Raw genomic sequence first — 24,204 nt, forward strand, 5'->3', positions numbered from 1 at the left:
GTCGTTGTGGTCCTGTATATCAGTATGTATGTTGCATGGTTTAAGGTATATAACACGGGACGGAGCCCTTCCCAGTATATAATTTCTATGGCGGAGCCCCGTACGCTTATTTTTCATTTAATCATCAAAGTTGCTGCTTATTTTTATATATTATTCAAAAATATTAATTTTTTTTTTCCTCGAGTGGCCGCGGAGACCCTGGTAGTTCGCACGCCATTAGGGCTCTGCGGAGCACCGGTTGAGAACCGCTGGTCTATATGGTTTTTTTTTTCCAAAAACAGATAGACAGCCGCATTCATATTCGAAACAAAAATAAATACCAAAAAGACAGAATAATGAAAGCAAAACACACACAATGCAGCTGTCAGGGGCATATCCCCCCCCCCCCCGTTTAAAATGATGCTTTTAATAAATGTTTCGAAAGTTTGAAATGGAATTTGCAAATATAAAAATTTAACTCTTCAGATGTCTAATTATTTTGACTTCTGATAATTTTTTATGAATTTATTAGAAATGGTTGGGCCTCCTGGCAATTTGTACTTTTTTGGATGAGGTAATTAATTTGTTTTTTTGCTAAAACGTTATAATCGGGATCCAATGCATTTCATTCAAGTGTTGTAAAATATACATCTCGATTTTAACGGCGTAATCACGTTACTTTATGAATGTCATTATAACCAAGTTTTAATGTAATTAACAATTTTATTAGTTAGAAAAAATTAATTTTCCTTCATTGGTTTTTTTTTATTGTTATAAGTGCAAGAGCGCCAAACAAAGAATTAGCTTCTGTCGAATAGAACTTCACCATACAGTTCTTCGAATTTGTCTTCTCCCCTCATTTTTTTATGGCAGCCTGAGAAGGAGAGCAATTCCTTTGTCCAGTGCATCCGAAATCCCATCGCCCTCCTTGTCAAACCACTTAATAGACAATGGAAGACAGCAACCGCAGGTCCAGCCGAACCGTCATCAGGGTGCTCAAACCTTTCCAATACATGATGGCAGCTTTCCGGTTACCCCAACCGTCCAAAAAAATGTGGATTTTCTTGTGACAGAATAAAACTATAGATGATGCCTTTCCCCCCCCCCCCCAGCCTCAACCACCTGCAACTGCGCCGTAGTCAGATCCCGGCCTAAAGGCTCTATCAGTAGTTTTGAAACCAGAGGCTCCAGCATGATTCAAGACGCATTATGAGGGAGAAATAGGCAATTCTTATTTTGTTTTAAATTTTTTTCCACGTTCGGTATTTGCGAAGAAAATGAAATTTTTATTTCTGAATCAAATTCTGTGGGTGCTCTGCCCCGTTCTACAAGAGAGTGTGCACCCACAGCACCCCCGGCTCCGACGCCACAGGTGTGAACACAACGTAAGATGGAAAAGAAACTGGTTTACTTTCTCGATTATAGGGTTATGTCATTCTGCAGTTTAAAAAAAACGCCAAGTTATAAATTTGGTGTACGTTTGGTTAATTTGGCCTGATTTTTAAGTGACGTCATCAATTTCTAAAGCGTTATAACTCATTAATTATGGGTCAGATCAAAAAACGGAAAACACTTTTCCATATTAGTTTCTCACAAGGAATCACGTGTGTAATTATTGGGCGGTCGATAGTTACCACCCTGTATAATTTATTTTTATGTGCTTTTCAATTTCCCAACATATTTTTTTTTGCCCCTTGGAGAAATATTATATTGACTTTTTATGTACCAAAAAAAAAGGGTATTTTTATGTCCTTTCCTAAATTAATAAATTCACGTTTGAATAAATTATGATTTCTATTCATTGTTCAAATTTTGATTTTATATGAATTAATATATAAAACTTAAACTCAATGTGATTGTGGACCCACGCATTCTCGGATGTTAGACGAAATAATTTCCATTAGCTCCTTGTATGTCTCTTTGGACAGGGCTGTAACTAGGATATTTGCAGTCCCGCCAATTTAAAATTTGATAACTCCATAATGGTGTTCCTCGTTTCCACAGGAAATTTGCCACATCCCAGTTCTGTGCCTACTTTGGACATTCCTTAAAAATTCCATAAGTTTTGTATCACTTTCCTACAGTTCTTACCACTGCAAACAGCCTGCTATGTAGGTTCCTTTCAATGTAGATATGGACCCAATGCTTTTCTTTTTTGTAGAAATAGAACATAACGATAGCCTTCTAATCCCTTTAACTTTCCATATTTTAACGCAACGAAAAATAAAATGTGAAAAAAAAAATTATGTAGCGCACACAACACGAAATAACAACGAAGAAAAATACCGCAAGGCAGAGGGGAAGTGGTGGCAAGAAAATAGGAAGAGCACACTGATAACAAGGCGAAAAATCAGCAAGTTCGCTGCAGAAAAAATCGGCCCATTGGCGTATGCCAATCGTATGAATCGTATCATCGCCCGTATCGTTGGAAATTCGCCGCGATCGCTCGTGACTGGCCGCTTGATTCGCTCGCCCAGTAAAGTTTTCTTTTCCAACTCTAGGAGGATAACGAGAGGGAAGAGAGAAATAGAAAAACAAAAGTGTTTTGGGCGGTGGGGAAACAGTGCTTTTGAATGACGAAAGTGGACGCTGAGGAACGCGATTCGATCCCCCCCCCCCCCCACACACCTCCACTAAACACTTTTTTTCCTCTCCTTCGTAACAATCGCCAATCGTCTCTGAAAAAGTATACTATACTAATTAGATTAATTGAGATGTGCGGTTTTCGCATCCAACGAACATTCCGCCAGATGTCTCTGGTGAAGAAGAAGGCGGAGCTTTGCTTCTTTCTTCGCTTTCCTAGCTCGGAGTGAAAAAGAAAAAAAGAAGAAACTACTTTTCAGAAAGTTTCCGCTCAACAACGAATCGTCAGACAAGCAGGCATTGTTGTTGTTGAATTGTTGTCGCATTGTGCCATACGTGGCGTCAATTCCGTTTTCGTTCTCTCTGAGAAATAGTTCTCACCTCTCAGGAAAGTATGAAAAAACAATTTTTTTGCCATCATCTTGGATGCCGACGGATTTTTGTGGTGTTTCTGTGAGACAGCAGTTCTGCCGACTGGATCGCTCAGGTAAAATGAAATTTTCTTGACTGTTCCGTTATTAATAACGCAGTTACCTTTCTCTCAAAACACAGATGTCATCAACTCTTCTTTCCCGTTATTTCTGGTAGGGTTAATTTTTTTTGCTGCTTTTTGTAGACAGAAAAGAATGCTCATATCAATAATATTGCGTAAAAGTGATTTTTCTTTTCTACTGCGATGACGTCACGTCCCACTGTGTGTGTCCATTCCTTCGTCCTTTCGACGGAAGTACCTATAATAACTAACCCCCTCATATGTGGTCACCACTTGCATTGGCGTACGCAAAGGGAAGAGGGGTTTGGGGTTCTAATCCCGCCCCAAGCCGAGATTATAGTGTTATTTTGTAGGAAACCCTTCCCCCCCCCCTCCGAGAAGAAAAAAAAAAATTGCAACCCGTCTTGAGAAAATTCTTCGTACGCCTATGACCTCTTGTATAATAAACTTATATTTTTAAAACCATTCATTAAGAGTTACCTATATTTTACCGACGATTTTTTTGTCCCGTCGACAGGGTCGTCTTTAGAGCATCATGGACCCCGGGACAAATTATTTTTCCCTGACAAATTTACATGCTTACTCTGCAAAATTTCAAACAGATCTCATGATCTAATTTTTGGGAGGACCTTGAGGTCCCTAGGCCTTGCCCGTTCGGGCACACGCGTTAAGACAGCACTGCCCACCGGAGTTTCCTAAAGAATTTTTTCTGTATTTTCCCCTAAAGTTTTTGAATGTAAGTGAAAATCCCCCCCAAAAAAAGTACATTCCACATTTTGAAAATGGAAAATTCAAAGTTGAATTTTCACAATAAAATTGATCTCAAATTACAGACAATGACTTTAAATTTAATGTTTTACATATATTTTTCACTTTTATTTTGTAGTAATATTTTATTTTTTTTTTACTGAAGTAAAGTTTTATTACTGAAAGTAATGGATTTTGTTCACTGTTACGAAAACAAATATCGCCGTAAAAAATAATTAATATTTTTGCTGTTTGTGCCCCCCTTAAAGTAACGAAATCAATCCATTTCTTACGCATATGCAGATAAAAAAGACAAAAACTTTTCTTTCTGCTGTTTTGATGGATTTTCATGATTTTTTCGAAATAGCATGTAGAAAAGTTTATTTTTTAGAAATATTTAACTACTTAAAATCAAAACTTTCTTTTCTGACAGACAATGGGTTGGTAATTTATAATTTAATATCTTAGTTTGATGTGTTCTTTAGTTTTTTGCCTGTGAACCGTAAAGATGCTTCCCGTAACAAAGTGGGCAGAAATGTAATACTCAAGAGAAAAACATCTCAAATATTCTAAACAGGCTATGCAAATGCACTTTTATTTTCCCAAACATTGTATACAAAATGTGATAGGTGTCCGAGAGACTCCTTTATAACTTTTGCAAAACATCCAAGCCATGAGGAAATTCAAAAAACACGCATCCCTTCCCCCTCTAGTTTGAATTTTGGTTCTGTTCGAAGTGGACACATCTTCTTGGATTTGGGCCTGGCAGTGATTTTGACGATTTACACTACTCAACTTTCGTACTTAACTGAACAAAAATAGCATGATGGAGAGTGTGGTAAAGGGTTTAAATTAGGTTAAAACCACTTTAATTCATAGTTTCTATTCTGTTACGTTGCTTTAGTTTTTGGAAGATGTAGAGTGGATACGTTATACAGTTTGTACAAATTAGCCTAAATTATTATTATTTTTTATTAGAAATTTAAATGATCGATAAATTTTTTTATTATATTTTGAAGTATGTCTTCAAATGTAATATCACTTAATGTTGATACAGAAGAAGAAAAACTAATTATTTATGATAATGACATTACAGTGTGTCATTCGACAGGGAAAAATCTTGTACTAAAGTCGTTTTTCAAAAGTTAAATCCAAAATTGTTCATCGAGCATTAAAGTAAACGTTTCAATGAGCTCAAAAGTGTCATCCAATCTATTCTGGAATAAAAGTACAGGTCCCCAGGGCCGGATTAAGACGTTTGAAGGCCCTAAGCACTTGAATGGTTTTGGCGCCCCGCCCCCGTTCCCTGTGCAAGTCTATTTTATTCGATATTGAATCTATAATTTAAAAAAAAAATGAAAGTTTATATTTCTGAAGTAACTAATCTGAGGCAGAATTATGGTATGAATAATTCTAAGCAAAGACAGAAAAAGTCTGTTTTCTTTCCCCTTTTTATTTCTACTTGCAAAGTCTTTGATACTATATTTCCTGGATTTTTTTTTTTTTTTTTGAACATCTTTCAAAGTTTTTCGAAATTTTCCTTTCATGTTTTCAAAAACACAGACCTTAGTTTTTTAGATTTTTATTTTTGAATTTTTTTTAAACATTTTAAGATATTTCCTCCCATCGACTGCTTGTTAGGATTTCATAAACCTGCTTCAAAAATAACCACTGAATCTTATAAAATTTCCGATATTACTCACAGTTACCTTATTTTTGGCGAATAACAGAAATTTGGCATCTTCTCTTTCTGATGCATTTTCGAGCGGTAATCTACATCTGTTGGCATTTCTTTTACTTTTTCAGGGGATCAAACTAAGGAGTCTTTATACCTTTATTGTAGGGGGCTCTAGATCAAACCACAAAAGGGTGGCTCTAGGCCAGGTATTTTCAACCTTTCAGACATTGCGAGCTAAATTAAACTTACCATGAAGCTCCCGTGGGGAACCCAAGTCCAGGGTTCCCTAAATTATTAACCACTTTTATTTACTCTGAATTTATTTCGTTAAATTTGAATTTTTATTCATTTTTAAATAACTTCTTTTCATTAATTGATTAATTCTTTTTAATCAATTATTTCTTTTATTAAATCTGAAATTTGTGCCGATAATCCTAAAATTTTTTTCATTAGTTATGGAATAATTTTTTCTGAAACTTAATTTTTTTCAGGAAAATTATTACTCTTGACAATTCTGAAATTATTTCTATCAGTAGTTCTACGATTATTTCTTTCAGACAATTTTTGTAACAATTTTTTATTAATTATAAATTTTCATCAATTATGAAATTATTTTTTTCAAAAATTCTTAAACTATTTCTTTCATTAAATGTTTTATGGTGTTTCTGTAAATTCTGTAATTATATCTATGGGTCATTCCCAAAAAATGTGTACAAACCGTTTCCGCGACTAATTTTTTTACAGAATTCCAGAGCACTCTGGTAGTAATTTTAATTTTTTTCTAGTACTTCATTTAATTCTCTGTCTTAATCGGCCTTTCTTAATTTGTTTCAGTTGGTATCTAATCTTTTAAAAAATCATTGTTTGTAGCAAAACCTCAAAACCTGGCTGTCCCAGCTTCATAAAAGTGTTAAACAAAGAGACTTGGTGCAAATCCGGAACTTTAAAAAAAAAAAATTCGAATCACATTTTATACATGTGTCATAGATGTACAAAACTAACAATAAAATTTTGAAAAACAATTTTCCTTGTGAAAAACTATTGTTTTGTTCATTTCCCGAAATTTTTCCCATTTTAAAATGTCCACTCTGTTACGGTCTCATTTGGGAAATATATTTTTAAACCAGATTAAGTCTGATGATAACACTTTTTAAGCTCATTGAAAGGTTTACTTTTACTTACTGCTTAATCAACTTTTTTGGATTTGAGTTTTACAAAATGACTTAATATTCAGTCTCTAGTATAAGATTTTTCTCTGTGGGATGTCTCACAACTCCCTACTATTTATAGGTCTGTCGAAACTTCGAGAAAAGGAACATTCTACATACAAAATTCTACTTTACACTTTCCAAGTAGGCGGCGTCACCGTACGGTGGTACGGAACCACTGTCTGGAGGGGCGGGACCTTCTAGAATGTTCTCACCAGTTCTCCGTCAATTACAGGTATTTCCGCCAAACCGAAACCGGTATCAACCGATTTCGATATTTCTGAGAGCCATCGAACAAATCACGTCATCTATCGTTTATAGATCGTGTTTAAATTAAATTTAATAAGTTATCTATTCAATTTAAACCCTTTACCATATTCTCTATCATGTTATTTTTTCAGTTACATACGAAAGTAAAGTAGTACAGATCGTTAAAATCACTGCCAGACACAGATCCGGGAGATGTGTTAGAAGGGGTATTTTAGTATGAGTACAGATATGATACGTTATATGATAATTCATTCCGTATTTTATGGGACAGAACCATTATTTTCATATATTATTTTTGTTGTCCACTCTGGATCACTAATGTGAGAGGCATAAACGCGAGATTTATACAGTAAACTTTCCCCCGACTTTCTCTTATCGGTCGTAGATCCTCGGCTGTACTTCTACTACGATTTTAGAGCGGGGTTAACTGGGTTCTAGACTCCCAAAAGAAGAAAACAACACTTTATTTCATTTATTATCCAATGGCAGATGGCAGCACTACACATAACAAGCATTACAAAGAAACAAAAAACTTCACATCAGGTTTTCACTACACGTACACGCACATTTCCGCATGTACCGATTCGTTGGGGGGTTCCGCGGGGGGGGGGGGGGTGTAGCAGTAGTAGGTAGGGGCTCGGGGATCCATGATGTTCTTAAGTCAGCCACCTCGTTGGGCAATTTGCCTGTTGTGGCGTTGTATTTGTATTGTATTGTATATCCCTAACAAAACCGCCATGTCTCTTCGGTACAAAATTTCACACTATTCTGCCTTTTCGAATGGGGCCATTCATTACGTAAGCAGATTTTCAGCCATTTTGACCCCCCTCCCCCCTTGTCAGCAAAAGTCAGCAAAACACTGACCCCCCCCCCCCTTCCCCCAGGTCAGCAAAATTTCGTCAGCAACTTAGAATATTTCGTATCTTCAAAAAGGGTGGTTGATGACGTAAGCAACCTTCAAACTCCCCCCCCCCCCTTGTCATCAAAAGTCAGCAAATCCGAAACCCCCGCCCATGGCTGACGTAATACATAAATGACCCCAATGTCTCAATTCATGACCTTTTCTTTTCTCGCGACTTCTGTCTCCCCTCGGCCTCTCTCTTTCCAACCTCTTTTCTACCCTGAACCTTACATATACTAACATTAAAGTGTGTGTGTGTGGGGGGGGGGGGGGGATATAATATATAAGTCCACTCTGACCAGATTTTAATAATTTTACTAAACCAAAACTCAAACTACGACGGGGTTATAGGCATGTTATTAGAATTTGGTCATGTTGTGGACATTTTTCAAGGGTTATAAGAGGACTTTCTGGGTCACCTATCACATTTTGTATATAATTTTACATAATTTTTTAAGAAAATAAAAGTGTGTTTGCATGGCCTATTTAGAAAATTTGAGGTATCTTTCTCTCAGTTAAGCATTTCTGTGCACTCTGTTACAACAATGATGTCCACTCTTTTATAGGAAGCATAAAAAAAAGAGGCAGGAAAATTTAACACTTCTGTGAGGTATGAAGGAGAGAAACTTCTCTCTTTCACCGGGGGGGGGGGGGTGAAAGAGAGAGATGAATTGATTATGAAGAGACGAGAGAAAACGGACAGTTGGTGTCGGGATCTGCCTGGGGGCGGACTTAAAATAGAAAAATAGGCTACTGGAAGTGACGAAAAAAAAGAAAAGGGATGGTTAATGAAATTGTGGATAAAATGTGTTGGTAGTTTTTTGTACACACGAGTTTTGTTTTGTTATGTGGTCAGAGTTATTAAAATCTCAGAAAGAAAAGTGCAGCGTGCTGGTATGATAAAATCGACTATTTTCTGTTATTGAAGAAAAGGTTTCGCTGACGAACAACAGCGGAACTTTACAACTTCACACACAAACAAAGATGTTGAATTATAAACTATCAACCCATTCAAGGAAACAGTTATTTTCCGGATATTATGCTGAGGTGAGCTCGGAAAGAAAAGTCATCACGTCTCCGCCGGGACTCGAACCCAGGCCCTCTTGCATACCGGGCAAGCATGCTACCATCTACACCACTGGAGACACATGAATCTGCCTTCCTAATTTCACGCACTGTGTCGTGAGGCGCTGAAGTAGAGACATTAGTAGCCTCTCTTAACTCTAAGAGACCGTCCCACCCGGGGGCCATTTCCTGACAAATATCATATTTGCAACACCACACCCGTTTCTACACCATATAATGAAATATCACCCTACTTTAGAGGATTTAGCCAGTAAATTTTGAATTACAGAAAAATCTTCAATAATAGATCAGGAAATTTGGAATTTTATTGCAGACAAGTTACTGACACGAATATAAATCATATGTAGTGCTTTGCTCCAAACTGTGTGACCCAACAGCAATTCACCTAGAAAAAAAAATTAAAATTATTCAGATCAAGCAATTATTTCTGGTAAGAATCCAGTGCGTTCATGGGGGTTTAAATTATGTGCAACACAAGAGTATTCTATACATGACACTGTGTTTAGCTTCCATAAGTGTTACTACAGAATTGCTTCAGCACTAATTATTTGGTGAAGGAATGCAGAATGATTCCTGGTAGAAATCTACAATGATCATGGGTGTTTCAATCATATGCAACACAAGAGCATCTAAAAAACTTTAAACATGGTGTCAACTCGTAACCAGAGAGTAAATTTTGCTATATAGACTTTTTATATCCCTTCTAAATTCGCAATACCTGCCTGGGAGTCTTTTCATTTAGTTGAAGAAAAACTTACACAGCATTGGAGATTTGTTGAACCCCAAGTCCACACACACATATATGATGCCTATAAAATCTATATTTCTGAATTTTTTTTAAATAGCTTTTAAACGGAAGATATATTTTTTTTTTATACAATCTTTTAAACACTTATAATATTTAATTTGAATCCTGGCCCTCAATGTTGATCGTCTCTACCGATCATAAGCTGATGACCAGAATGGCGAAAAATAACAAAAATACTGAAGAAATGAAGATCGACGAAATATTTCGCTCTCAACGTCAACTTGACAGAACACCTCCTGACCTTGCTGATCGGTCTTCGAACAATCTTTCAAAACGTCCCAGACATAATTCATCACCTGATGTTACTCTTGCTGTCTCTGATGATGCGAATCAGAGTGACAGAGATCTACTTATAGAGCTGAGAACTTTTGCACTGCGGAATACTGGAGAGCTTGCCGATTTGTCGCGACGATTTGAATCGGTTGAAAACTCGCTGTCAAGAATTCTATGGACTTGGAAGTGGCTAAACGAGAGAGAGAGATGACCTCCGTACTGAAAATGCCAAAATGGCTGCAGAAATACAAGAACTTCGTCATCGATTGGATCACGATAAAAATGTAATCGAGTTAAAATCAAAAATCGACGACCTTGAAAACCGTTCTCGTCGTGATAATCTGGTGTTTTTCGGGGTTCCCTGTGATCAATCCGCTGAAACCTGGGATGTGTGTAAAGTCAAAATCAAGAACTTATGCGAAAAAGTGGGAGTGTCCCGTGTGCACATCGACAGGGCACACAGGATAGGAAAATCTACAAGTGAAAAACTGGCCCCGATCATCGATCGCAATACAATCCTGCAAAAATGGAAGGATTTGAAATCCCTTGGTATATCGGTCTCCCAGGATTATTCACCGGCCGTGAGAAAGAGAAGGAGTCTGCTGAACGTTGAAAGAAAAATGGCGGTCACAGAAGGTAAGAGTGCAAAAATGTTCATGGACAAACTAATAATAGATAACGAGACTTTTATCTGTAATCCGGAATGTTCAGGCATAGTTAAAGTACAGAATTCAAATTTATAAATTATGGCCGGCCTGTTTGCAATATAGATCCTTGTAATTATAATGATGAATCAAATTCTAATCAAAACTTTATAACTTTGGAAAAAATTGAGTGTCCCAAAAGTGTATCAAAAAACAAGATTCCCCAGAAATATTTTGCACTTTAATATTGCTGGACTGTATAACAAATATGAATATCCTGATTTCTGGAATGATTTCACGGATTGCGATTTTTTTTCACTTGTAGAGACCTGGCATACTATGGTATTTAAATTGCCAACCCAAATGCAGAATTATAAAATTATCCAAAGTCTGGCGTCTAGATCACGTATTGGTAGACCCAGTGGAGGCCTAATTTTTGGATACGATCAGAATAAATTAACAAATATTAACATTTTAAAAATTACTAATCTTTTCATTTTTTTATCAGCTGATTATTTTGATTTTAGAAAACTCCACATTGTATCCTGCTACTTTCCGCCCTACCCCAATTTCGACAAAGATTTTGAGGACCTGTTTATTTTCATAAATACATTTAATTGTGAAAACATTATTATCATGGGTGATCTGAACGCTCGCATTGGTAATCCATATGTTCTTACAAGGGTTGGCAGGTTTTTGACACATGGCAGTTTTTGACGGTTTAAACCGCAGTTTAAACTGTCACGTCAAAAACCCTCCGTCAAAAACCTTTGTCAAAAACTGTCAAAAACCTCAAATATTGCTTTTCGATATAAAAATTCCAAATGAAAATGCACACGTTAATTGCATGTAATGTTTAAAGTGACTATGTTATACAAAGAATAAATATTTAATAAGATTCTAAAATAATTTTCTACTCCCGACAGAATTATTTTGGACAATATATGTTTTTTTTCTTATAAAATTTGAATAAAGCATAACATGAACATTGAAGGGAAAACTGTGGAACGATTTGACATTCTTTGATTCAAAATGATTCTTGACCTTCCAAAATTTCTTCAACTGCTTATATATATGCATTGATATAAACTATCTGCTGTACTCTTTTTACAACAGATAAGTGTTTAAAAAAGTTTATTACATCATGTATGTAATGTTGATTTCTGTTATTATTAAATTATCTAGATAACCACTGATACTTAAAACAATACTCTTATTGCACATAACATTGAAATATATCTAGCAATCAAAATACTAAATTGTAGGACTAAAATGTCATTTAATTTGGCAATGCTAGCTTTTATATGTCCAATACTAGCTTGTATATGTCAAACTTGGTTTATTCTTACTTTTGCACTATGATATGGTACATTTACTAGTATTTATAATGCAATGGTTTTCCAATTGAAGCTGTATTCAAGCATGCAAAACAAATGCTTTGGGTATCAAGTCTTGTCAGCTCTGCTTTGGTTGAAAATACTCTTTAAAGCTGTGTGAATCTAAGAATCTAATCACCCTGATCTAAGAAATTTTTAGGAGAAAATAAATGAGTTTAGTTAGTGCATTAACAGATGCTGCGTTAGAAATTTTATATGGAATAAAATTTTGGGCAGATCAGAAAATTTAAAATATCAAAATATATATTTTTCCTCAGTAATTATAATTCTGAATATAAAACCCTTTAATCTAAATAAAAGTAAGTATTTTGTTATTTAACATATCTATCAAGTTAACAAAAACTATTTGACATCATTGACAGTAAGATTTTGATAGTTTTAATACCGAGTTAGTTTCTGGGGTCAAAAACCTAACCCTGATGCCCTATCATACATATTTTGAATAAGCAGCTCTAATCCACTTAACAAATTGAACACAGGTAATGAGTAGCTTAGATAAATAAACCATAAAATTATAATTTATATGTTCTAGACTCTTATGTTGAAGAATTCAAAATTGCAAATTATAATTAATATTTTGTTTTAATTATTGTAATAAATTAATGTTTAAAAATAAAACATTGTAATATGCCAAAAAGTAAGTTTTTCATCATGTTGTATACCTATTATGTTCAAAACATTATCAAAAGGCATTCATTTAGGTTTTTGACGGTTTTCGACAGTTTTTGACGGTTTAAACCAGTTTTTGACAGTTTAAACCAGTTTTTGACGCTTGTCATGTCAAAAACCCAACCCTGGTTCTTAATCCCTCTTTCTTTGATGATCAACTCATTCATCACAGATCAAACGACCTTATCTTAAACCATAGAGGTAAGCTCCTGAATGAGCTCTGCATGTTAAATAATTTATTTATTTTGAACGGCACTTTTCCCCAAGACAACCCAGGTAATTTCACCTTCTTTAATCAAAATGGTGCTAGTGTCGTTGATTATATTATTGTATCTGCAAATGTGTACCGTCAAACAGTTGAATTTGAGGTTATCCCGAAACTCGGTTCCGATCATTTCCCTATTAGAGCAACCTTATATTTAATGGATACTAATTATTTCGCGAAACCAAATATAAATACCGGATTTTTAAAATCCTTTTGGAATAGTGAAGATGGCTCTAAATTTGTGAACGATATCGACTCACGATTTTCCGCTGATCCAGATATCGGCACCGAAGAAATCGTTCGATTTCTGATGCAGACCGCAAGAAATCATGGGTTAATAAAAAAATCAAGGTCATCGAGGGGCCTTAATACACGGAATGGACGCTTCGGTTGGTTCGATGTTGAGTGTCAGACTGCTAGAAGGGAGTTACGAAAAACAACCAGGATTTTGAGCAGGTGCTATAATAATCATAATTTTACGCAATACAAACTACAACGGAATGTTTATAGGTACTTATGCAATAAAAAAAAAGCGGCATATTTCAAGAACTTAAACGACCAAATTTGTTCCAGCAGAGATTCGAAATCCTTCTGGGAGGTTATCAAAAAATTCAAGAGAAAAAAATCCCTCCATTCTGAAATTAACATATCAACATGGCACAATTACTTTTCAACTGCGTTCAAAGCGAATAATAATACAACACGAATGGAACCTCCATTAAATAATAGCTGTCGTGCAATTGACCCAATTTTGGATCCCGATATTACTTTTCATGAAGTAAAAAACGCTATTCAGAAACTAAAATGTGGGAAGGCCGCAGGTTGGGACTGCTTAAAACCCGAATTTTTTAAGTTTTTAGGAGATTCCTCCGTGATTACTCTTACAGATACCTTCAATAAAATCTATACCTCAACTAATCTACCCGAATCTTGGATCGAAATAATTATCTCCCCGATACATAAAAAGGGTGATTTTAACAATCCGGAAAATTTTAGAGCAATTTCCCTCATACCAGTAATTACAAAAATATTTACATCAATCTTAAACTCCAGACTCTATAATTGGTTAAACGTATATGACGTTCTCCTTGAGGAACAAGCAGGTTTCAGAAAGGAACATGGTTGCATGGATCAAGTGTTCGTTTTAAACTACTTCATTCAAAACAAATTAAAACGGAAGAGAGGAAAGCTGTTCTCAGCTTTTATTGACTTCAAGAGCGCATTTGATTCAGTGGACCATCAAATTCTTTGGTCGGTTCTCCAAGAGTTTAATCTTAGTGCAAAATTTGTTTCCATGCTCGCTGACATATACAAAAAAGCCGCCGCAAGGGTGCGCTGCTCATTAGGATACACTGAGTTGTTCAACATTAACTCTGGTGTTCTTCAGGGAGAAATTCTGAGTCCCATTTTGTTCTCATTGTTTTTGAATGACCTCATAATTCGCTTAAATTCTGCAGAAATAAAAGATTTGTCTTTCCCTGATGGAACACAACTCAACATCTTGCTGTACGCGGATGACGCAGTGTTACTGGCGGACTCCCCTATGAATTTAAGAAGAAAAATTGATATTCTAGAGCAATTTTGTAAGGACTAAACTAACGGTCAATGTGAACAAAACAAAAGTCTTGGTCTTCCGTAAGGGGGGGGGGGGAAGAAGTCCAAAAGCGATACATTCTTCTACCAAAATAAAAAATTGGATACCGTTAATTCTTATACTTACCTCGGAATTCCCTTTTCTTCCTCTGGAACATACCATCTGGCAAAAAATCACTTCCAAGCGAAGGGTATATCTGCAATACATGCATTATGGCCTATTCTTCTTGGAGCCAAACTTAATTCACCTTATAGCTGGTTTAAACTATTTAACGGTATGGTAACCTCTGTTTTGATCTATGGCTCACCAATTTGGTCAATGCACTATCTTCTACAACTCGACAAATGCTTCTATTTTTTTATTAAGAAACTATTTAATTTGTCAAAATATACTCCAAATTACATATTGCGATTGGAACTCGGATATACCTCTTTATCTATTACATTTATAAAGTTGATTGTTAAATTCTGGATACGTATTCTCAAAATGCCGGACTCTAGACTTAGTAAGAAATCATATTTACACCAATATAGCAACTCGTCCACTGAGTCAAAATTTAACTGGGCTTCAGACGTCAAACTGTTACTTGAAAAATCTGGCTTTGGGTTTGTTTGGTTTGCTCAGGATCCCAACACAGCTGTTAAGTTTCTGCCACAGATTCTGCAAACACTTGTAGACCAAAATCTCCAAATTGACATGAGTGCTATGGTAAATAGTAATAACCACCCTCATTATAAGTTTCTCAAATCGCATACATTTGTTGAGGATTACATGACATCAAAAATTGATATCACAGTGAAAAGAGTCCTTTTTCAACTTAGAATAAAACATAATTCAATCTTTTTTCATGGAAAAATTTTTGCATTATCTCCCCACAATTTCTGCAATATGTGTAATCTGAACGAACTCAAAACCTGGCACCATGTTTTTTTCAACTGTTCAATCTATCGTTCATATAGACGAAAATATCTGTCTAACCTCATAAGTCATTTTGATTTGAATGGTCTCTTAAAATTATCTCCTAAACAATATCACTCAATTTTCAATTTCATTGTAGCTGCTCAAAGACTAAAAAATTTTATTCTCACAGAAAGCGAGTATGCAAATGAATCCGAGACATAAATATATTTTGATGCACTCTTTGATATATATGTGTTTTTTTTTTCCTATTCAAAGAATCTTTTTATGTTCCTATTCAATGCGTTTTTGTTTTAAATATTTTTATGCATTTTTTTCTTGCTTTATTCAATATGTTGTTTGTCACGAATGTAACTAACTCAGTGCAATCCTAATCCCCAATCTCAAATTGATGTATTGTCTCTCTCCCTTCAGTGTATGATATATATTCAAATGCCACCACCATTGTAATAGGCTCACGGCCTAACAATAAAAATTCTGTCTGTCTGCCAATTCGCAATACCTGCCTGGGAGTCTTTTCATTTAGTTGAAGAAAAACTTACTTACACAGCATTGGAGATGTGTTGAACCCTAAGTCCACACACACATATATGATGCCTATAAAATCTATATTGGTACTTAAAATTTTCTTTGTGATAACTAAATTGGAGTCTATTTTCTGATTTTTAAAAGTTGTCTTTTAACATAGAAAAATGATAGAAAGTACCAAAAAAAGTAAAAAAAAATATTTAGGACTTTTCTTGAGCTTAACATCATCTTTGGCTTCTAAGAACTGGGCTGGCACTTAAAATTTTTTTTGATTTGTTAATCCCTGACCTACATCCTTTTTATTTATACTTCCATTTCGTATATGTGTACCATAAAGTCCATAGTGTACTTTTCAGTTACATTACCAGCTTATTGTGTAAATTATATTTCCTAAATAATTATTTGTTTCTTGTTCAGTAAAATTATCCTTCAATTAATCACAATAGAAATAAGTGACAATAAAGATAAGTGAAATAAGTGATCACAATAGAAATAGTAAATAAGTGAATAGAGTTTTCTTTTAACGTAACCCAGTTTATGGGATGGTAAAGGAAAAATATCAACAATGGGAATATATTGAGCATACAAGAAAGATTTAATTTGTGTGCATGCAACAGTTCATATTTTCAGTGAACATCATTAGTGTGATTAGAATCTGGACAATGAATATAAAACCATTTTCATGAAACGGGGGAATACATATTTACATACATATATGTGATTAGTTGGGAAAATTCACGTGTTCTGATGTTATGGTAATGGACATCAGAAATTGTGTGTAATGAAATTGTGTGTAATGGACATCAGAAAAGTGTCCACCAGTGAATGAGAGAAACCTGATTCTCACGTTTTTCTTGCATCATAATAATGTGTTATGTGCTTGTACGTCTTTATAATGAGATTTGTTGTTGACAGTTGTCGAAAACTTTCCCGCCTTCTGAATCTTTTATACACAGTGGACAATTAATGTTTATTTTCTGAAATAATTGTATTCATATTTTTTGTATTACACTTACCATGATATACCAAAATGTCACTATTAAGAAAAACCCAATAGCATTGAGCATGCTTTTTTTTTAACCACAAAGTCAAAAATTAACAAATCAACGATTATAATGCCAGCTAACTTTTTTTTCTTCTCAGCTTTCTTATATCAGTTTCTAATTCCCCTCAAATTTTACTCACAGAACATATCAAATGTAAAATACAGGCTGCAAAATAAATTAAGTGAATTTTTGCTCCATTATTTCTCACATCTGTGGCTTTTTTAACTTGCTGTGTGTTGAGCATTTGAAAATGCAGGCTTCTCTAAGTATTAAATGGCAAATTAAAGAAAGAAAACATGCTGACAATATTAAAAACTGATAATATTTTTGAGCATTGGGTTGTTTTTATGTATCTATGGTTTTGAAGAAGAAAAAATTTCAAAATTCATACTTCACAATCTTTGAATGCATTTTTTGCGAAATGTCAATTTTTGCCATTGCACACACGATAACAAAAAAATGGTTAGACCAATCATTATGAAATTTTCTACACTTACTAAACTAACTTAGGGCTATAGAAGGAACTAGAATCTTTGAGATTCATGGGAAATTAAAAATTAATATAGTGTGAAATTTGAAAATTTTAAATAAGAAATAAAGTACTTTCCTTCATAATTTTTCTTAGAACTCCTAATTCATTGAAATTCCACATTCATATCCTTTATAAGGAAGCACAAGCCATTGGTCTAAGTAAAAATTACTCCTGCAATCAGGTGTGCAAAACACCTATGTTTTTGCGGAGGCAAAATTTAACGTTCAAGTTTTTTGCTTTAAGACTCATAGTGTGTATGAAAAATTTAAAAGCATTTTCAATGCAAGATAATGATACAAGCTAAATATATGATGCATTTTAAAACATTATCATTTAACTAATTCTAAATAATTTAGCAGAGTAATCACTGCATATGCCTTGCATGAAATCCTGTGTCCCCTTGAGGATATGAACCACACTAGTTAATTGTTCATTTTCTGGCTTTATAATAAAGAGAACAGAGAAAATAAGGTTATTCGAACACATTACATACCAAATCATTGCTCAGGACTTTTTTTTTTGGGAAAGAGCGTAAATCATCCCAAGATAGTCTCTCTGGTCTGTCAGTGGTGATGTCTTTCTGTCTGTCTGTTCAGAAATTTTGAAACGCCTATATTCTTTTTCTGTTGAGGAGTGAGAGGTTTTGGAGGATTGGGAACCTGCAACTATGGGACACAGCAGTTTGCTTCAACTTCTTCCAGCCATTCAATTCATTACCAAAATGTCACTATTAAAATGTCACTTTTTAACCACAAAGTCAAAAATTAACAAATCAACGATTACAATGCCAGTTAACTTTCTTTTTTTTGTCATCTTTCTTACATCAGTTTCTAATTCCCCTCAAATTTTACTCACACAACATATTAAATGTAAAATACAGACTGCAAAATAAATTAAGTGAATTTTTGCTTCATTATTTCTCAAATCTGTTTTTTTTTTTAACTTGTTGTGTGTTGAGCATTTGAAACTGCAGGCTTCGCTAAGCACTAAAATGATAAATTAAAGAAAGAAAACGTGCTGGCAATCAGGCCCGTCATTTAGGGGGGGGGGGGCGTTGCCCCCCGGCTTTTGAAAATACTCTACGAATGGTATATATATATATATATATGCGTACCTTTAGTACATGCTCTTTGCCCCTCCCCCCGGAAAAAGTTGAAATGACGGTCCTGCTGGCAATATTAAAAACTAATAATATTTTTGAATATTGAGGATATTTTCGTGTATCTATGGTTTGAGGAAAAAATAATTTCATCAAAATTCACAATTTTTGAATGCATTTTTCGCGAAATGTCAATTTTTACAATTGCGCACACGATTACACAAAAATGGTTAGACCAATTATTATGAAATTTTCTACACTTACTAAACTAACTTAGGGCTATAGAAGGAACTAGAATCTTTGAGATTCACAGGAAATTAAAAATTTTGAATATTGTAAAAAATGTGAAAATTTAAAAAAAAAAAAAAAAGATACTTTCCTCCATAATTTCTTAGAACTCCTAATTCATTGAAATTCCACATTCATATCCTTTGGAAGGAAGCACAAGCCATAGGTCTAAGTAAAAATTACTTATTTAATCATGCGTGCAAAACACCTATGTTTTTGCAGAGGCAAAATTTAACGTGCAAGTTTTTTTCTTCAAAACTCATGGTGTGTATGAAAAACTTAAAAGCATTTTCCATGCAAGATAATGATGCAAGTTAAACATATGATGCACATTTTAAAACATAATCATTAAACTAATTCTAAATAATTTAGCAGAGTAATCACTGCATATTGCCGCTGTGGTGGTCGAGTGGTTATAGTGCCGGACTCGTGATGCGAGGATCCGGGTTCGAACCCCACAGTGGTGGTCGGCTGAAGTTGGTTTTCTGTGGTTCCCAACTTCAAGGCGCAAATGCGAGCCGATCTCCCCGTTAAAAAGTCTCGCCACAGAGAGCAACAGTCCTACAACGGTAAATCGTTCAACCATAACACTTCACTCATAGTTAGTAAAACTGGGGGCAGATGACAGCACTACACATAACAAGCATTACACAGAAACAAACTTTACGTCAGGTTGCACTACACGTACAAGCACATTCCCGCATGTACCGATTCGTTGGGGGGTTCCGCGGGGGGGGGGGTGCATGTGTGGTGTAGCAGTAGTAGGTAGGGGCTCGGGGATCCATGATGTTCTTAAGTCAGCCACCTCGTTGGGCAATTTGCCTGTTGTGGCGTTGTATTTGTATTTATTTGTATTTGTATATGCCTTGCATGAAATCCTGTGTCGCCTTGAGGATATGAACCGCACTAAACGAAACAGTTAATTGTTCATTTTCTGGCTTTATAATAAAGGGAATAGAGAAAATAAGGTTATTCGAACACATTACATACCAAATCATTGCTCAGGACTTTTTTTTTTGGGAAAGAGCGTAAATCATCCCAAGATAGTCTCTCTGGTCTGTCAGTGGTCATGTCTTTCTGTCTGTCTGTTCAGAAATTTTGGAACGCCTATATTCTTTTTCTGTTGAGGAGTGAGAGGTTTTGGAGGATTGGGATCCTTCAACTATGGGACACAGCAGTTTGTTTCAACTTCTTCCAGCCATTCTTGCCTTTTGAGCTCAAATAGGCTTTCTTTAAAATGTACCTGATTTGAAAAAATGAATAAAAAAAATGTTTTAAATCAAGATAAAAAAAAAAAAAACAATGTCAAACAAAAAAAAGTTCATATCGCTTAACATGTACGAATAAATATACAGTAGACTATATAGTAAATTCTATGACATATATTTCTAATTGCTTCCTATTGTACAGCTCTTTATCAACTGAAATACAGCCAAACCTCCTTTTAAGAGACGTCTCTTTTACATGCTAAAATATCTCTGTGCCAGTTCTTTGGAATAAGAATTTCAGTAATTTATCTCTGAACAATGGACACTTATACAAGTTTTAATAGTTATTTTCAAATGATTATTTTAAGTAAAAGTGATAAGAAATTGTCTGAAGCTGTTTCAGAATAAAGCATTTGAATTTCAATTGAACACTAACAACGTAAATATATTAAATACACATTAAACAGCATATGTTTACCTGTTATCTAACAAGTGATATAAACACCTTTGCTCCATCACTACCACCAAAAAAAAAATACAGCATAAACTTTAACCCTTCCCAAATTATGGCATTGTCTCGAAGTGAAGATTAAGGGTAGAATGAATGAGCTTTGAAACATCTTGTACATTTATAAAAATAAATATGTGAAAAAGAACTTGAAAATAAAGTTGTGGTGTAATCCCTATCTAACATTGACGGGGTGGGGTCCTTTTAATTTATTTTCCTGGACTAATGTTTGGGAGATTATGACTGATAACAATGAAATGAAAATCATCTCACATATTGAGGCTCCACTATACTTAATTTGGCTATATATATAGAGCCCCTAGAAATATCTTTGATAAATGGTCCCTTAACTTTGCTCAGTACTGTAACACTAATTAACGATTGCCAACAAACACATAATTATGTTGCTTATTGTAAAAAAAAAATAATACGGACAGAAATGAAAATAAACTGAAAAAGTTTTTTACTATATATTACATTTTTAATTCCACGGAATACTCTCAATGTACAAGCGATAAGTCGCCAAATCGGAAAAGCTCACTTGAGTGATCAAGCAAGATTGCGGGGCTGACGTCCAATTAATTCGATTTCGACTTGTTTTTGTTAATTAAAAATCTCAAAATTTATAAACTATTTACGATTCAAACATGTCATTTGCTTTAAACGCATAATAAAATAACTTACGAATCTTTCTCTGAAACAGCGATAGGTCGTTACTAAGTAGCGATAACTCGCTAAACTAGGAATCAAAAACGTAAGCAATCAGAAATGTTTCAGGATTAACTTACAATAAATTCAGGATTCAACAATTCTGTTCGTTAAAAATCCTCTACTCCTACGCATTATTTCTCCAAAATCCAAAATAAAACGGAATGGAAAAACCAGAAAATTTATTGCGCATATTAAAATCACCGTAACTCATGCTACACACAACACAAAATTATGACGCCAAAGATCGTCTGCTATTTTCCACTGATTTTTTTACTTTCATTAATATTATTTAGTTCTAAAATTTAACAACATTATCACAAATATGTATCATAAATATGATTGTAAAAAAATTTATTTAAAAAAATAATTAAATTTCACTTACTTCGCATAGGGAAGCTCCGTTTCCGTGAGGAACTTGGCGCTCTAATGCACAGTTCACGATTCTTGCATTGGTCTTTATAAAACTCTAGAAATCCTTTTTTTATCCAAATTTTGACATTCTGGAGCACGGAAAATCACGGAATTTTTGCAGTAATTTCGAAAAAAATTGACAAAAATGATTCAGAAACATTAATAATATTAAATAAAAGGAAGACGTTCTAAGAATCCTACGGTAAGATAACATTGAGCAGCACGCTACCGAGGGCCAAAATGGCGCATGCGCAAGGCTGTGTATTAAGGAGTTCTAGACAGACGCTGCCCCTTCGCGAAGAGGCCAGCCCAGTTGACCCGGCCAATGTCCGAAATTCGAGCTTTTACCTGCCTTATATATCCCTATATCGATTCCTATGATTCGGGGTCATCGATCCGTTCGCGTATTTTTCTGGTAATTATAGGCATTTATAATTAGTTTGTTTTAATTGATTTGTTTAATTTGTTGAAATTAATAAGTAATTATTTAATTTTAAAAAAACCGATTTTTTTCATTTTAAAAAAAATGGTTTTTTCATACCCTGGCCCGGATTATATGCATAATATATATAAAATATATATATATATATATATAAAATGATATGCATATATATATTTGTATATTTTAGCCTTTTCAGCATTAATGCATATAAATTTTCCAAATATCAATCATTTTATTGTAACGCTATTTCTAGAGATATGTCATAAATGTTTAATTTTTTTTAGAAATAGCGTCGAAATTATTTTGTTATTGGTATTTTGTTACTGGAGCAGCTTTTTTAAAGGTATTTTCTCATTTTTGGTGCATATTTCGGAATATTTCGTTTATCAGGATATTTTAGTGCATATTTGGGATTTAATGCATATCTTGGCATTTTTAAGTGTATATTTGCATATTTCGCCACTTTTTAGTGCATATAATCCGGGCTCTAGTGATTAGTAAATTTGAAGGTTTTTGATTGAAATGTAAACAAAACGTAAATAAACAAGTGCCTTATTTACAGTGATTTTATTACAGTGCGACCATTAATTAGCGTATTGGATTGATTATTGAAACACAAGGTAAGTTTTTATTATTATTTTTTTAAATCCTGTGTATAATACGCTGCCGCGGATATTATATATATATATATATATATACATACGTGGGTTTTTTTTCTTTCTTAAAATTTCGCATGCGGATTATGGCCACCGCGGGTTATACGCAGGAAAATACGGTACAATAAAACGGTTGATATTTTGAAAATACTGTATTGCAAGCATATCTATTAATTCATTGAATCCTACCTCCGGAAAAAAAATTCTGAAAATTCTCTTATTTTATGCATTTATATGTATTAATGCTAAAAAAGGCCAAAATATGCAAGTGCATATGCATTTGCATATAATCCGGGCTCTAGTTATAATAATCAACTCGCTATCCAAATGCTCCATTTCTGGCAAAAAGAAGATAAATGGAAGGGATGAAAAAAAAAAAGGAAAAAAGAACCGCAGCGGATAAAATTCTTGTGTGCCACCGAACTGATGAAAAACACGCGAAAAAAATGGAACCAGTTGTGTTTTTGTGCGTGCGACCTTGAGAACGCGCATTTTGCGCGGGGAAACTCGCGTTGTGTGTGACCAGTCCCGTACAATTCTCTATTGTTAATTTTTCTGCAGTTTTTTCCCTTTCCCTCTTCATGCCCGTGTGTGTCCGTAGCCTTAATTTTTTCTTTCGGCTTGGCAGTACAGTTTTTGCTTCTTTCCGCTTTTTCTGAAACTTCGGCACTGAAAACCTTGGGATAACCTGATGTGCCAGAAAATTCATTTTTAAGTTAGTTTTTGATGGTGCTTCGGGTACGTGTCCGGAAAATTCACCGCCAGCAATTCACCGACAACAATTCACCGCCGGAAAATTCACCGACCAACAATTCACCGCTAGGAAAATTCACCGACCAACAATTCACCGCCATGCAATTCACCGCTAGGAAAATTCACCGCCATGCAATTCACCACTAGGAAAATTCACCGACAGGAAAATTCACCGACAACAGTTTTAGTGCGAGTCAGTTAGCGAGGGAGTGAGCGATTGAGTTACTGAGTGAGTGAGTGACCCAGTGAGTGACTGAGTGAGTGACCCAGTGAGTGACTGAGTGACCGAGTTAGTAAGTGATTGAGCGAGTGATCGAGTGAGTAAGTGATTGAGCGAGTGATCGAGTGAGTAAGTGATTGAGCGAGTGACCGAGTCAGTGATTGAGTGACCAAGTGAGTAAGTAATTGAGCGAGTGACCGAGTCAGTGATTGAGTGACCGAGTGAGTAAGTGATTGAGCGACTGACCGAGTAAGTGATTGAGCGAATGACCGAGTCAGTGATTGAGTGA

The 24,204-nt window shown here is 34.8% G+C and overlaps 1 pseudogene across 4 annotated transcripts in view; it reads left to right on the forward strand.

The window, feature by feature from the left end:
• Positions 1-2,656: 2,656 nt before the first annotated feature.
• The window catches only part of LOC149069433 (toll-like receptor Tollo pseudogene), a 105,796-nt pseudogene continuing 84,248 nt past the window's right edge, over positions 2,657-24,204 (forward strand). Inside the window, exons 1-2 of one of the 4 annotated variants that reach the window (XR_016195051.1) lie at positions 2,761-3,049; positions 22,849-22,906. The product of XR_016195051.1 is annotated as a toll-like receptor Tollo pseudogene, transcript variant X2 (transcript). Of the gene's footprint in view, positions 3,050-15,927; positions 16,128-22,848; positions 22,907-24,204 lie in introns of all 4 variants that reach the window. The other 3 variants (XR_016195053.1, XR_016195052.1, XR_016195050.1) reach the window with 3 other exon arrangements.

The sequence above is a fragment of the Pholcus phalangioides genome, unplaced genomic scaffold, assembly GCF_987345545.1.
Source record: "Pholcus phalangioides strain wild (caught in Gottingen) unplaced genomic scaffold, Ppha-v1.0 ptg000022l_1, whole genome shotgun sequence".
NCBI lineage: Eukaryota > Metazoa > Arthropoda > Arachnida > Araneae > Pholcidae > Pholcus > Pholcus phalangioides.